This window comes from Pipistrellus hanaki, assembly GCF_964339955.1.
Source record: "Pipistrellus hanaki genome assembly, chromosome: 10".
NCBI lineage: Eukaryota > Metazoa > Chordata > Mammalia > Chiroptera > Vespertilionidae > Pipistrellus > Pipistrellus hanaki.
This window is the reverse complement of record NC_140512.1, coordinates 38,527,960-38,542,418: the sequence shown is the minus strand read 5'-3', so window position 1 is coordinate 38,542,418 and position 14,459 is coordinate 38,527,960. Positions and strand designations below refer to the sequence as shown.

At 42.4% G+C, this 14,459-nt stretch overlaps 1 protein-coding gene across 4 annotated transcripts in view; it reads right to left on the bottom strand.

The window, feature by feature from the left end:
* HDAC9 (histone deacetylase 9) overlaps positions 1-13,023 on the bottom strand; it is an 814,141-nt gene extending 801,118 nt beyond the window's left edge. For all 4 annotated transcript variants that reach the window (XM_084896713.1, XM_084896717.1, XM_084896714.1 and 1 more), the window contains exon 1: positions 12,727-13,023. The gene's annotated coding sequence lies outside the window, so the exon portion shown is untranslated. The remainder of the gene's footprint in view (positions 1-12,726) is intronic.
* Positions 13,024-14,459: the final 1,436 nt, after the last annotated feature.

Below are 14,459 nucleotides of genomic sequence, written 5' to 3'. Positions count from 1 at the left end.
AGGTCTAAAGACAAGGAGAGAATCTTAAAAGCAGCAAGAGAAAAGTAGTTAGTTATATACAAGGAAATGCCCATACGACTGTCAGCAACCATGCAGGCCAGAAGGGCATGGCAAGAAATATTCAAAGTGATGAATAGCAAGGACCTACAACCAAGATTACTCTACCCAGCAAAGCTATCATTTAGAATTGAAGGTCAGATTAAGAGCTTCACAGACAAGAAAAAGCTAAAGGAGTTAATCCCCACCCAAGGAGTATTATATGAAATGTTGAAGGATATTCTTTAAGAAGAGGAAGAAGAAGAAAAGGATTAAAAAATATATATATGAGCAACAAAATGGTAACAAATACATACCTATAACAATTGCATCTAAAAATCAAAATAAATGAATAAAAAATCTAATGAACCGAATAAACTGGTAAATAAAATAGAATCAGACGCATGGAAATGGAACAGCCTGAAAGATTCTCAAAGGGAAGGGGGTGATGAGGCAGGAAGAGGTTAAATGAAGATCTTATATGCATATATGCATTATCTATGGACACAGACAATAGGGTAGCCAAGGTGTAGGGTGGAGCTAGAATCGGGTGGAGGGGGACAATGGGGATGAACATCTGTAATAATTTCAACAATAAAGATTAAAATAAATAAATAAATAAATAAATAAATAAATAAATAAATAAATAGCATATCTACAGTGAATAGCCCTGTGCTGGAATTAAAGTGTAAATAAGGAAATACTGAGGAGTTGAGTTGCATCTTTTAGGTAGTGAGAAAAAAGTAGGTTCCAAGTTGAATACCTAGTGTATACAAAACTGCCTTGAAAAAGGAGTTAACTCAGCCATAAAGTAGTTTACAGTCTTTTTTGTGTTAGCCCTCTGGAGAAATTCAGATGCATGCTGAATATTGGGAACTATTGCACTAGACTAAAAGAATGAACAAAGGGCAAGTCTCCATGCTGAAGCCTGTGCTTTCAAATCCTGCCATTTAAGACAACTACTAAATCTTCAGCAACAGCGAATGAATGGTAAATGGTTAAGTGTTTCTGCTTGTCAGCAGAGTTTATTTTAATTTATTTGAATATTTACTCTCTATAACCATTACATACTACTGGATTCAGCATTCTTGAAAGAAATGAGACACTATGTGAATATACCCAATGCTGTGACTTAATAAATGTCTGATGTATATTAATCTAAGTCTTATTCTGAAAGTGCTACAAGTTGCATAAAAGACTTGGCCACTTATAGGAAGCAATTCTTGCCTTTCTAAATGGAAAATCCTGTTGTATTGATTTCACACATTTTGACACCAGCTGTGAAACCTGTTTTGGCGGGATTGCATCTTAGATGAGGATTAGGTTATATTTAAATTCATATGATTATTCTTCATTCCTTTTCCGTACCAGAAAGGGTAAAAGGACAAGAAAAGCAAAGAAATGAATTGAAGAGAAGGAATATTCAAAGGCATTTTTAAGAATCTAGTAAATTTGAAATCTGTTCACAATATCAGCAGACATTTGTGCATCAAATACACGCTAGCAGAGCATAAACACCATTTTAGATTATGATGATGGTGTCGATGACCACATAGTTAATGCAAGTTTAAATGCATATTTAGGGAAAATATTAAAATATTAAAACAGTGAGAATAAGAAACATAAGGAAACCCAAGATATTTTTTAAATTGTATGTGAAACTTATCTGGTAAAGTGGTCAGTGTCAAACCTGTAGAATAACAAGGAAATTATTTTAAATATCAGATGGTGGATGAGTGAAGACATGGTATGCAATATTGTTGGTCATTTGGGAGAAGAATGGAATCAATTTGATGGAATATATTGCTCTATGGATAACATGACATAACTCACTTTTACCATCCAATAACAATAACTGCATACAATTATAATATTGTAACAAAAAATACAATTATAACAAAAAAATGTAGTAATGTTGGGAGATGTAGGCAAATAAGTTTGAGAATAGAGGCATTATATGTGAATCTGGGCTACCTTCTGGCCACATGACACTTTTATAATTAAAATTTAATGCAGGCCCTTGGTCTGACTACTCGAAGGTCACATGTGCTAGTGACTATGGTACTGGAGAAGACACAGAGATAGAATATTTGCATCACAAGAGAAGACTCCACAGGACAGCAGTGATCTGTTCAACTGTTAGAAGTCCCTTATATATGAAAGAGGAGGCAGGAAAGAAGACACACACACCCATGCCCACACACAGACACAGAGCTCATAATTTATGCATTTTTTCCCTTTCAGAACATTTATTGAGCGTTTCTCATGGAAGAGTTGCTGTGCTAGGCATTTGGAGTTCACAAAAAAACAAAACGGTCTCTGTCCTCAAGGAGCTCACAGGGCAGTAAGGAAAGAACGACATATAAACAACTGGTCAACCAGCAAATGCTTGTTGGGCAGCAACTATCTGAAATGCACTTACTGCTGAGGGGAAAAAATAGTAAACAAGGTCTCTCGGCCTTTAGAGGGCTCACATGCCTAGTTAATGACATATTACACAGAGTTGGATATAAAATATGTTAAGTAGCAATTAATATTTGCAAGGATGCACTTCAAACAGAGAGCCAGGAGTTTGATGTGGACTTTTATTTCACTTTAGGTTTACACTGAGATGATAATCTAAAAAATTAAAATAAACCTAAATATATCCTAGTTATTTTCTGAATAATCATTTTAAAACTAAACATGGCTACCACATTTTCATGTGGCATTTGCTGTGGGTGTTCTCAATCATGCACTAGGTGAAGGCCAAATAACATAGAAGTTGCTAAATAAATAATGATTAGAAAAGCGGTGACGATGAATTGAGTCATTATAGAACACATAATAGCAAAGGCATCTAAAACACCTGCACTCTATGGTTGAAATCATCATGATTGGAAGACACCGCAAGCATCCCATCTCTGTGTAGTCGCTATACAATCTGTTCTTCATTCCTGCATTCTTTGGAGACTGCTAAAACACGTGGCTCACAATTCGATAACTTCACAGTGCTAATTGCATCTTTAAGAGAGCAAAATGAAGTTACAGAGTACTCAGGTGATATCTCACTAAAACTGACATTCAGAGATCATTTACTGGTAGAGTTCTGGTCACACATGAAGTCTGACTAACCTGAACCAGCAAAGACTTGAAATCTTTTAAAAAGATACTTTTTAAAGGATACTTTCTGCAACTCTATTAATATAAATGTACAAACAGATTAAATAAGAACAGGATCTGAAGATACATCTTTATACTCTTAAACCCTACACTGGCCATATAATTTCAGCAGAATATCACTTGCCACCTAATTTTAATTTCATCAGTTCCATTGTTCCTATTTAGTATTTGTTCATTGGTTTGGGTTTTATAATTTGTGAAATCTACAAGTGAAACCATCTGTATTTATTTTATGTTCCGACATGCTTAAGTAAAATGTGTAATAAGAATAACTTAGGTTCACACCGTATGGAGTAGTAGTCTTAGCTAAAAATCAGACCACTTTTCCAATGGTGTTTTATTTGAAGAACGAGCTTATTAGGAGGCAAAACCTTCTCGCCCTCCTTTCTATCCAGGCATGGGAAAGCATGGCTTTCTACCAGGCTACAGAGGAATTGGACAAAACCACAAATACATGTGCCAATCATGCCATGTATAAAGTATACTACTGTATTTCAGAAGTACGAAGATGCCGTTCTGGGTAATAAAATGCAAACTCCTTTAAAGGCTATCATCACACAGCAGCCTTTTTTGGTAATCAATTAATGCTAAACTTCAACTTGTGAGCTTATGTGAACCACTCCCATAATGCTAAATTACTGTGGGAATTCAGAGAACAGTCAGATCAGGATCAGGTGCAGAAATCGGAGGAAGCGTCGCAACGAGGAGGAACAAAAGCCGGTCCTGGAGGGAAAGGAGAGCAGAGAAGGCACAGCCTCCTAACGGACACTCTTTCTAAATAAAACCTCAGAGGCGCAAACGCCTGGCTAGGGCTGAGAGAAGACCACCACCAGATCTGGAGGCAGCAGGTTCAGCAAATGTACCGAGAGTGCAAGGCTGAAAGAAACCCGTGCTATTTAGTACTCTCAATTTAAGGGGCAGAAACTCAATCTGGGCATAATTCATTGCTTACATAACATAATCTCAGGAAAATCAGTGGCACAAAGTCACCAAGAATGACTAGATATAGGAACTGAAATGCTGTTTTTATTTGTTCCCTGCCTGCCAAACACACATACATGGTAGACACACGCACACACACATCTTGACTTAACTTTATTTTATATAGTCACTTATTCTTTCAGGCTGGGTGTTCCTATTATCTAAAAATCTATGCCATTTGCTAGCTCCAAGCTTAGAGCTCAAATCCTTAAAGCCATAAGGCAGGGAATGGCAAACGTTTAAAAATGCAAAGGTAGTAAGATAGACAAGGTCCAGTCTATGAGAGAATTTGGGTGCCATGCTGAGGAGGTTGGGCTTTGAGAGCCAAATCTTGCTTAAGCTAAACTAGAAAATCTAAAACCTGTACAAATAAATGTTTATTCCACCCAGCTGGCGTGGCTCAGTGGTTGAGTGTGGACCTATGAACTAGGAGGTCACAGTTCGATTCCCTTCAGGGCACATGCCTGGGCTTCAGGCTACATCCCCAATGTGGAGTGTGCAGGAAGCAACCAATCAATGATTCTCTCTCATCATTCTTGTTTCTATCTCTCTCCCCCTCTCCTTTCCTCTCTACAATAAGTAAAAATCTATTTTTTTTAAAAAGAAATAAGTGTATTTCAAGAATTCCTAAGTTATAGCTTACTCTGAATTAAGTTATCGTAGTCCAGCTTAATCTGGCAGAGGGTGGTCCACAAGTCCCCTCTGAGAGAACAGTCCTGCTGGAGAAGGACAGATACTTGAGCCCAGATGCGGCCATCCCAACACTTGTCAACCTGGCCACAGTGGAGTGGTCTATATGTGTACACCTGACCTAACAGGTGGATAGGATCCTGCTTTGGAATTTTCAGTCGTAAAATGTTTACATTTTGACTCAACTCCCCAAGGGTAATCTTAGTCTTCCTCAACTGTGCTGGGACACAGGGTACAGCTCCGTAAAATCCACAGAATACAGGTGAGTCCACACTGAGCTTGTGTATGTTCCAGTACGGCAGCAAAGAGATCTGGGCCAACAATTCCAATCAATGGAACGAGACCATTTAAAGAAGAGATTTAAGTACATAAAACAGAAGAGGAAAAAAAAAAGAGTAGAATATCTATGAATAGAATACTGAGGCACCACTGAGTAGAAAGCGGGACCAAGTAATAGAAGAAAAAAGGAGGAATGTCTGAATAGACTTTTCAAGTAGATCAAAAACTGTAAAGGCTAAAGAAAGGACCCCATGGCCAAAGAGGCAATGAGAATTCATAACGTTTTCTGATTGAATTTAATAGTGAAAAATCTACATGTTGGAGACATAGCGCTTTTGATTGTAGCCAAGATGATAAGTAGAAATAAAAATACAGAGAACTCCATGTTCTTACTTTTACATGGAAGAGACCTACAGTCTGTATTTCCTGCTGGGAAAATAAGAGAAGGCATGATACAGCACACACTCTCCCTCTTCTCTTTAACCCTCGTCTCTCAGTGTCCAGTTCTCTCGTGATGAATGAAGGAATCCAAGAGCAATTATAGTGCTGCCATTCTCTTCAATAGAAAAAAAAAATTCTCTTCCCCTGGAAACTTACTGCATGTGGGTATGGAGTGTGTACTATAAGACTAAGGGCTTTGAAATCAGACCTAGATTTCATATCCTAGATGAATGACCCTTATCATGTAATTTAGCTTTTCAAAGTCTCCATTCTCTTGGGGAGTAAGAGGGAAGGCAGACCTAGGAAATTTGAACTCAGTCGCCAAAAATGAGATGAATATTGATAAAAATCATTCCTACAAAGTGCTTGGAGCAACAAGCCATGCTCAATAGATCCCCATGTCTACACAACACCCCTATAGTCTTTGGGCCACAGGTGTACAGTAGATCTGAGGTGTTCTCTGGCTCTGTTCCCTCCTGTAAAATAAGGGCAGGCCACGCTGTGGGCCTCCACATCACAGTGCTGGTTCCCTGTGAGGATTGGTGGCACCAGTCCCTTAAAAATCTTTCACATATGGAATGCATTAGGGAACTAATTAAGTCAAAACCTAGACGAACATATGTGCTAGTGATTCATCTTTTTAAATGCTTCTACTCAATTCTTACCACCACCATGCCTAAATAGGGCATCACTACCACTCTTCTTCTAAATCCTAGAAGAATTTTCTTTCTAAGGAGTTGCCTGACTCCAGCTAGTCTCCAATGTAATCCCACCTCTAAATGTTATCATTCTGATCCTCATAAAAATGTCAATATTTCATTAATCAATCATTTGCTCACATTTTTTCTCCTTTCCTTCAGTAGTGGACATTTGTCGTTCTTTTTGGCCAGGAGCAACTGAACCCTATTATCATATAGAGAGAATCTTCTGTTTTATGATACAGAGCCCACCTTCCACTATGGAAGCTGGTGTGCCACAGCAATGGCAATGCTGTCTCATAAAGTTGATTCTTTAGAGTGATCAAGAACATTGTTTCTGACTGAGTAGCTTCTAAGCCACATCTGTTAACTTATTTAAGAGATTCTATCAGCTAGTCAACATGGTGGACAAGTCCTAAGGTGACTTCCAAGGAGTGAAGCCCTTGCATAGTCCCCCCCCACCCCCACCCCCCACCTTAAATTTGGGTAGAACAAGTGACCTTCTATTAACTTTTTTGTTTTGTTAATTCTCACCAGAAGGTATTTTTCCATTGTTTTTTAGGGAAAGTAGAAGAGAGAGGGAAAGACAGAGAGAAAGATTGATGTGAAAGAAACACATTGATGGGTTGCCTCCTGCACAAGTCCCAACCAGGGCCTAGGCTGGGGAGGAGGCTGCAACCAAGGTATGGGCCCTTGACTGAAATCTATCCACTTAGCTAAACCCACTAGGGCTGCTTTCTTTCTTTTTCTTTCTTTCTTTCTTTCTTTCTTTCTTTCTTTCTTTCTTTCTTCCTTCCTTTCTTTCTTTCTTTCCTTTTATTTATTTATTTATTTATTTGTGTGTGTGTGTGTGTGTGTGTGTGTGTGTGTGTGTGTGTGACTTGCTTCTAACAGAATATGGCAGAGGTGATGGATGTTACTTCCTTAATTAGATTAAGTTAGATGACAAGGTTGATGTCATATTACTCCTGTATGTTACAGAAGAAAGAGAAAAACATGGACTAGTCTAGTTTGAATGGAATAGAGGTGTTTGTCTTATCATACTGAAACAAGGGGTTCTTCCTGGCTGGCTTTGAACAGTAAGGTGAAATGTTAAGAGTACCTATGAAGGGGTCACATGACAAAGAACAGCAGTCAGCCTCTAAAAAGTGTGGGTGGTCTCTGATTGAAAGCCAGGAAGGAAATGGAGACACAAGGAGATGAATTCTCCTAACAATAGGTCTATCCCCAGTTAAGTCTCTGAAAACACTGTATCCCTAACCAACATCAGGTGAAATCCCTGAGCAGAAGACTCAGTGGAGCCATGTGGAGACTTATGAGCAATGAAACTGAGATAATAAACTTGTGTTGTTTCAAGCTGCTCAATCTGTGATCACATTACCAAACAATAGAAAACAATTAGAGTCAATATCCTCTAATACATTTACTTAATGCTTAAATTAACTAACATTAGTTTCAATGATGCATACTACCAAGTTTCTTGAGTGATAATTGGGTGTTCCAAGTCTTATCTGCTTTCAATGGCCATTTCAAATTCCACTCATCACTATTTCATTCAAACTAGACTAGCCTAGCCTTCTTTTTCTACAGAAGTAGGAAGAAGTACCATTTCTAGCAACCTTAACTCTTCTCAACCTTACTAGCATCATGCTATTCTCTGGTGCATTAGTTCCCTAATGCACATAATATACAGAATATACAGAATAGGAGTTTTCCTCTCTTTGGGGTTCTAAACAGAATTAATCATAGTAAATGGCAAACCACACTTGAAGAGTCACTTTTTTTCAGTATTTCATATTTAAAATGACTTGGATACACTCCTATGAAAAAGAACAGTATAAAAAATGTAATAGAAAGTTTCTTGTATTGTCTGCTTATTCAAAAATGCTAAAAGTATTTTCATCAAATACATGAGAGCTTGCCTAAGAATATATATGTCTATGAAATTACAATGCTTCCTTCTGTGTCCTGGATAATATATTCCACTTTTGAATCTTAACTATACAATCTCAGAAGACTATTACCTTGGTTGTTTCAAATTATGTGGGCAATTGCCCTGAAAGATTCTGGAGGGAACTGAAGGAGAAGGAATTTAGGGGGATAAAGGAAAAGTCATAAGAGTATCTGCTCCAGAAAAGAAGAAATTGTTCTCCTTTTTTTACTTTTTTTTTTCTCTGATTTATCTAGATACCAGGTCTACATGGCCAAGAAATGACTAGATAATTCATGAACCATGAGTTCAGCCAAAGCTGCAGAGCAAATTAGAGAAGGTGGGTGTCCTAACGCCCAGGACAATAGGGTCCCTAATCCTTACTGCCTTGCTCTACAGAGGTTGGTCCATTTCTGTCCTCTGTTAATACTCTTTCTTCTTAAAAATCATGTTCTGAGTTCTCTCACCCGTGAGCTTGATGACCCTCAAACTTGACAATTATGCTAAGAAACTTCAAATCCGTTGGCCAATAAAAGGGCCAATGCAGGCAGAGATGTGAAACAATGGATACCCCGCAGAGGTGTGTATGTTTGTTTTAGCACTACTTAGAGGAGTCACACTCTCCTTCATCAGCAGGCAACAGTAAGGGCTTTTTCCCTATGACTATATTTACTGATATAAAAGCTGATCTGCAAGTCTACAAAGTTAAGAACTTTAAAAATCTAGAAATGACCCTAGCTAGTTTAGCACAGTGGATAAAGAGTCAGCCTGTGGACCAAAGGGTTCCAGATTCTATTACAGTCAAGGGCATGTGCCTTGGTTGCAGGTTCCTCCCTAGCTCAGGGCCCTGGATGGGGCTAGCAGGAGGCAACCAATCTCTCACATCAATGTTTCTCTCTGTGTCTCTCCCCCTCCCTCTAAAAATCAATGGAAAAATATCCTCAGGTGAGGATTAACAAAAAAAAAAAGAAATTAAAAATCTAGAAATGTATAAATTTTTGAAGATGTCATAATATAGCCACCAGAGCAGTTTGCTGTTGTGATTAGATACAAGAAATACAGATGTTATCCTTAGCCTCACACTGGTTCTCTAGCTAGTGAATTTGGATGTACTGTGCGGCCTCCTTCCAAAAATGAGAACAATATGTCTTCCTATCTGTTTCTCAAATAAAAGGTGGGAGTTAACAGTAATAAGCTAAGAAATAACTCTATGTATCAGATGTATACAATAAAAATTAAGTACTATGATATCCTTATTGAAAGGGAAGGTTTTCAAACAATGAAAGCCCCTGCCAACTTAAACACTAATATAACTTACATTTTAAAACAAACAAATCCATTGAAACAAAAATTAAAAGCCATATTTGGATGTAATATCAAAAAATATCCATAACTACCATATTTCACTAATGAGAATGTACAGATGCTACATCCAGAAGGATTTTATGATGTCCATATGTTTCTCAAATGACTCTCCTTGTTAGCTATTTCTCCATATCTCTATTTAAGAATAACCTACACCTTTGCCACTGAACGGGTGTAAATTAGTGTGTGATATGTTTTAATATTTAAGCAAATTCAAAATGGAGGTAATTCTAATAAAAAGAAATGACAGCAGTATAACCATAAAAATCCTTAGATGCAAATTATTAATCCAAATCTGAATTATGTGCATCATCTAAACTAGTTAATTAAATAGGTTATATGGTAGGTTAGCTCAGTTATGATTTAAAACTCTTTAATCCTATCCCTAGCCAGTGTGGCTCAGTTGGTTGGAACATCGTCCATACACCAAAAAGGTTGTGGGTTCAATTCCCATTCGGAGCACATACCCACATCAAGGCACGTACTTAGGTTGGGAGTTTGATCCCCAGTCAGGACACATGGTGGAGGCAACTGATTGATGTTTCTCTCTTGCATCAATATTTCTCTCTCAAATCAATAAAATAAAATAAAAAAAAACACCCTTAAACCCAAATACAGAATGTGCACCCCCCAAATATTATATATACATACTTTAACAGATAATTGCTCAATTTTTAAAATGAAATTTTAAACACTTCCTTTATAATTATTCAAAGTGTGTGCTGACATTTTTCGGACACCCTATATCTTCCAAGTATACCCCAAATGTGTGTGAGGGGATGGGGGGAGAGAGGGGGGAAAATAGGGCATAATAATGTTCACAAAACACTTGATCATAAAAGTCTGTGAAAATGCATAAAATTATCTTTTTCATTTCAGAAGGCCATCATTATATTTACAGAAGATGGCAATATGCCAAATATTCTAGCCAAAGAGTCTTCAGTCTTACTTTATAATAAAGGTTGGTCCAATAGGCTCAATTGCAGAGGGAAAGAAACAAGAAAACTAAAGTTAAAAAACAACACCACCTTCCCTCCTAATCATAAGCTGGTACTTAAAACTCTTAGCTTCCCTCTGCACAATCTTCTGTGCATCTAACGATGCCCATTCTGTAGTGCAGGTGATGGATTCAGGAGGAGAGCTGGGAAAGCATCTCTCCCTCAGGCTGCAGCCTGACACAAAGGCCAGACTCGAGATGTTCACACTACGTGCACCTGTTTGTGACTGAGACATAAGAAAACATTCACCTCCCCCACCCCACACCCGGCCCGCGCCCAGCACAGAAAACAACAGACTTCAAGAGACTGCTTCTCTTCCTAAGGTCTGCCTCATTCAAACAAAATGGATGAACATAAATTACAAGAAAGTTTTACGACTAAATTATTTGTCCTTTTGGAAAGACAATATCCTTATTAAGCATTTTAAATGCAAATGCTTTCCAGAAGGCACATCAGTGACTTGGTGTTTGGGTAATTAAATTGGTCCAAACTGGAACCGAGGTTTATAAGGAAAAGGAGAACTAATTATCTGTGGTAAAAAGCAAATATATTAAACAACAAATTTTCAGTCACAGTATAATTCCTTAATAAACATTCAAAGTACCAAAGAGCAGTTCAAAAGATATCCCTTCCAAACATGATATTTTAATTGTCCTCCTTCACTAACTGCAACTTATTCTCTGTGCTGTTATTAATTACAGGACTAAAAAGATTTCTAAAGCATCAGGAAATAACATCCAGACCTTTTCAAACGTCAAATGATTTTCTTTCCAAGTAATTTCAATTACTTTACTCTTGCTTCTCTGTTTACATACTCCCTTTTCCTACATTTCAATAAGGCTTACGCGGTTTGAAAACATTGATGGTACTCCAAATACCTGTAATTCCTAAATCTTACCCTTTATGAGAAATCTCAGCACGCCAAGAGTATTTTGTATAAGCATTGTTATATCCTTTGGGAAGAGAAAAAAGAAAATTAACCCTTCACTTTCTTTTCTAGCTGAAGTTAAACTTTTCAAGCCTTTCTGATGCCACTCCCACATTCTGTGTACATACACACACACACACACACACACACACACACCCCAAACACGTACAATGGGATATATATGTAGATGTCTCGCAGATTTCAAATGGCATAGTTACCTAAACCAAAAGTTCATTTTAGGAAGATTGCACCTGCCTTCCCTGGTTGGGAAAACAAACGCGACCATCTTCCAGACATGAGAGAGCAGAGCGTAGCCAGACTCACTAGAGAATTCGCAGTAATTCCATATCCCCAGGACCTGGCCACCGCAGGCCACCTCTTCCGAACCCCTGAGCCTGGGACCAGGAGAGCAGCGGGGTCCGGCCGGGGACACACAGGCCTGGGTCACCAGCACCTCTGGCGGCGGACAGGGGGCGAGGGCTTCACCAAAGCCCCACGCCCGCAGCCCAGCCCGCGGGGCGCGGGGAACGCCCCCTCCCTTCTCCCCCGTGTCCCCGCCGCGCCGGTCCCGGCGGCGTTTGATTGTCCAGTTTATGTTAATAAGCTCTGGGTTCAGCACCCTCCTTCCCGGAGCCCAGGCGCGGCTTCACCTCCCATCCCCTGGGCTCCGCAACTTTTCCTCAAACCCAGCTTTCCGATGCACAGACTTGGAACCGAAGTCATCCACCACGGAGCATCAGGGGTCCCCCCGCTAAGCGATGCTCCCCTCCAGCAACACGTTGGCTGTGCAACTTTCCACCGGTAACTCGCTCCGGCAGAAACCGGGGGCCGGGGCCCAGGTGGGGTTGGGGTGTTTGTGTGTGTGTAGGGGGGGAGGGGGCGGGGGGGATGCATGTAACGGACCCCTCGCCTAGACTTGCCTAGCCAATGTCAGGGTCTACCCCCAAAGAGCACCTGGCACCGAACTTCTGATAACGGTTTCCCCGGAGCCCCCCCGCCTCTCCCCCCCCCCCCCCCCAATCTCTGGCTTGCGAGAAACCAGGCAGGCGGCGTCGGGGTCCGGACCGGGATGCTGTTAACCTGGGGAACCCCATACTGGAGGTTCGGAGGCGCATCCAGAGGACGCTTGGGCCCCCTCACTTCTCAGGGTCCCCCCCCCAACCCCCCTCCACCCCCGCCCCGAGCGCGAGCCCGGGACCCGGCTGCGGTGCCACTCACCTCCGCGCGCTCCCGCAGAGACTGTCGCGCCCTCCTTGGCCCCGCGCGGCGACCCCCTAACTTCTCCCCCGTCTCCAAACAGCCATCTTTCCAGAAGAGAATGGCAAGGCAGGAGCGGAGAGGGGTGGGGGGGACTGAAAGTTGACTCGGGGGACGGTGCCTGCTCCGCCGGGGGACTGGGCGGCCGCGCCGGGCGCCGGGGAAGGAGCCGGGGGCGAGCGCGGCGGGCCGGTCGGTGCGCGCGGCGCCGGGTGCGGGACGCGCGGGGCTGGAGCTCGGAGGCGGCCGCGCGCGGCGGCGAACTGGGAGCTGCGAGCTGAGCCGGTGGCGGCGCGCGGAGGCTTTGCTAAAAATAGCAGCTCGTGGGGAGGGGGTGCGGGGCGGAGGCGGGAGGGAGACGGAGAGGCCGGGCGGGCGGAGAGCCCCGGCGCGCGCGGCGGAGGCTGGGCGGGGCCTGGGGGGAGCGAGGCTGGACCCGGGGCGGGAGCTGGGCCGGGCGCTGGGGACCCCCCGGGCCCGGCGGGCGGGAGCCGGAGGTGGGGACACCTGGGCGCCTGGCCGGAGCCCAGAAGGAGGCGCCGCGGCGGGCGGGATGGAGAGGAGGGGAGCTCGGGGCGGCACCCGCGATGCCTCCTCCGAGGGGGAGGACGGGGCACCGGAGACTTGGGGTTTCTGAAGCGAAACCCGCGCCCCCACGAGGCGCCAGGTGATGGCCGGGCGGCGGGCGCGCGCTCCCCGGGCCGGGCTCCCGGGCGCCGGCGGCCGTGACCGAGGACGTGCGGGGGGAGACCGGCCGCCGGCGCCCGCGGGGCTGGGGAGGCCGCCGCTCAGGTGCGCGCCGGGAAGATGCAGCTCAAAGCCTTGTGTTTTGAGAGAGGGGAGCTTTGTGGGTCGGTGCCTGGAGGGCACCCACCTACGCTTGGAGCTTAAAGACTCACGAAAGGGGTTTTTAAAAGAAAAGACTATGTTTGGGATTTCATAAAGGATCCAATGGGAAAGGGCAGGAAACATGGTGACCGCTGCTGGGAACGGGGATTGGCCTTTGAAAGCTGGAAGGAGAGCACCTTCCGCGATGAAACCAGCCCCGTTAGAAAGGGAGGCCCAGGAGAATCTACGAGCTGGCCCCCTTCAGTGGTTACTATTTTTATTTTGTGACTTACATACACACGCGCGCGCTATCACTTACTCTATACTAACATCACTGCTACCTATGAAATCATTTATAAAAGCATAGGACACTGAAAGTGCAATCCTAAACATACCTGTCTGATGATAACATTTGCCCCCCACCCCCTCAAAAAAAAAAAAAAAAGAAGCTAATATTTATGGTGTGTGTGTGTGATCTGGCCCTCAAAAGAATGAAAGCTAGTGTTTCTACGTGCACAGTTATGTTTCCATCTACTTCAGCTATAACAGCAGGTTCGTGAAGTATATGGATGGAAAGAACCAGAGAGACCTAACCCAGTGCCCTGATTTTCAGAGGAAGAAACCCGGATACAGAGAAGTAGGGAGGTCACTCGGTTGGTGGCAGGGTTCAGATTAAAACAAGGATAACCTGGAGAACAGCCTAGGACACCATGGAGGTTACAGTGTCTGTAATTTAATTTAAAATACTTCATCAGTCACTGTAGAATGCAGACATGCGATGGTTAGATTTAACCCTCACTGTGCTCTAATCAGGAGTTCACACTCCTGGGTGGTCAGCAGCTTGAAATAGAAAAGATCGGGCTCCT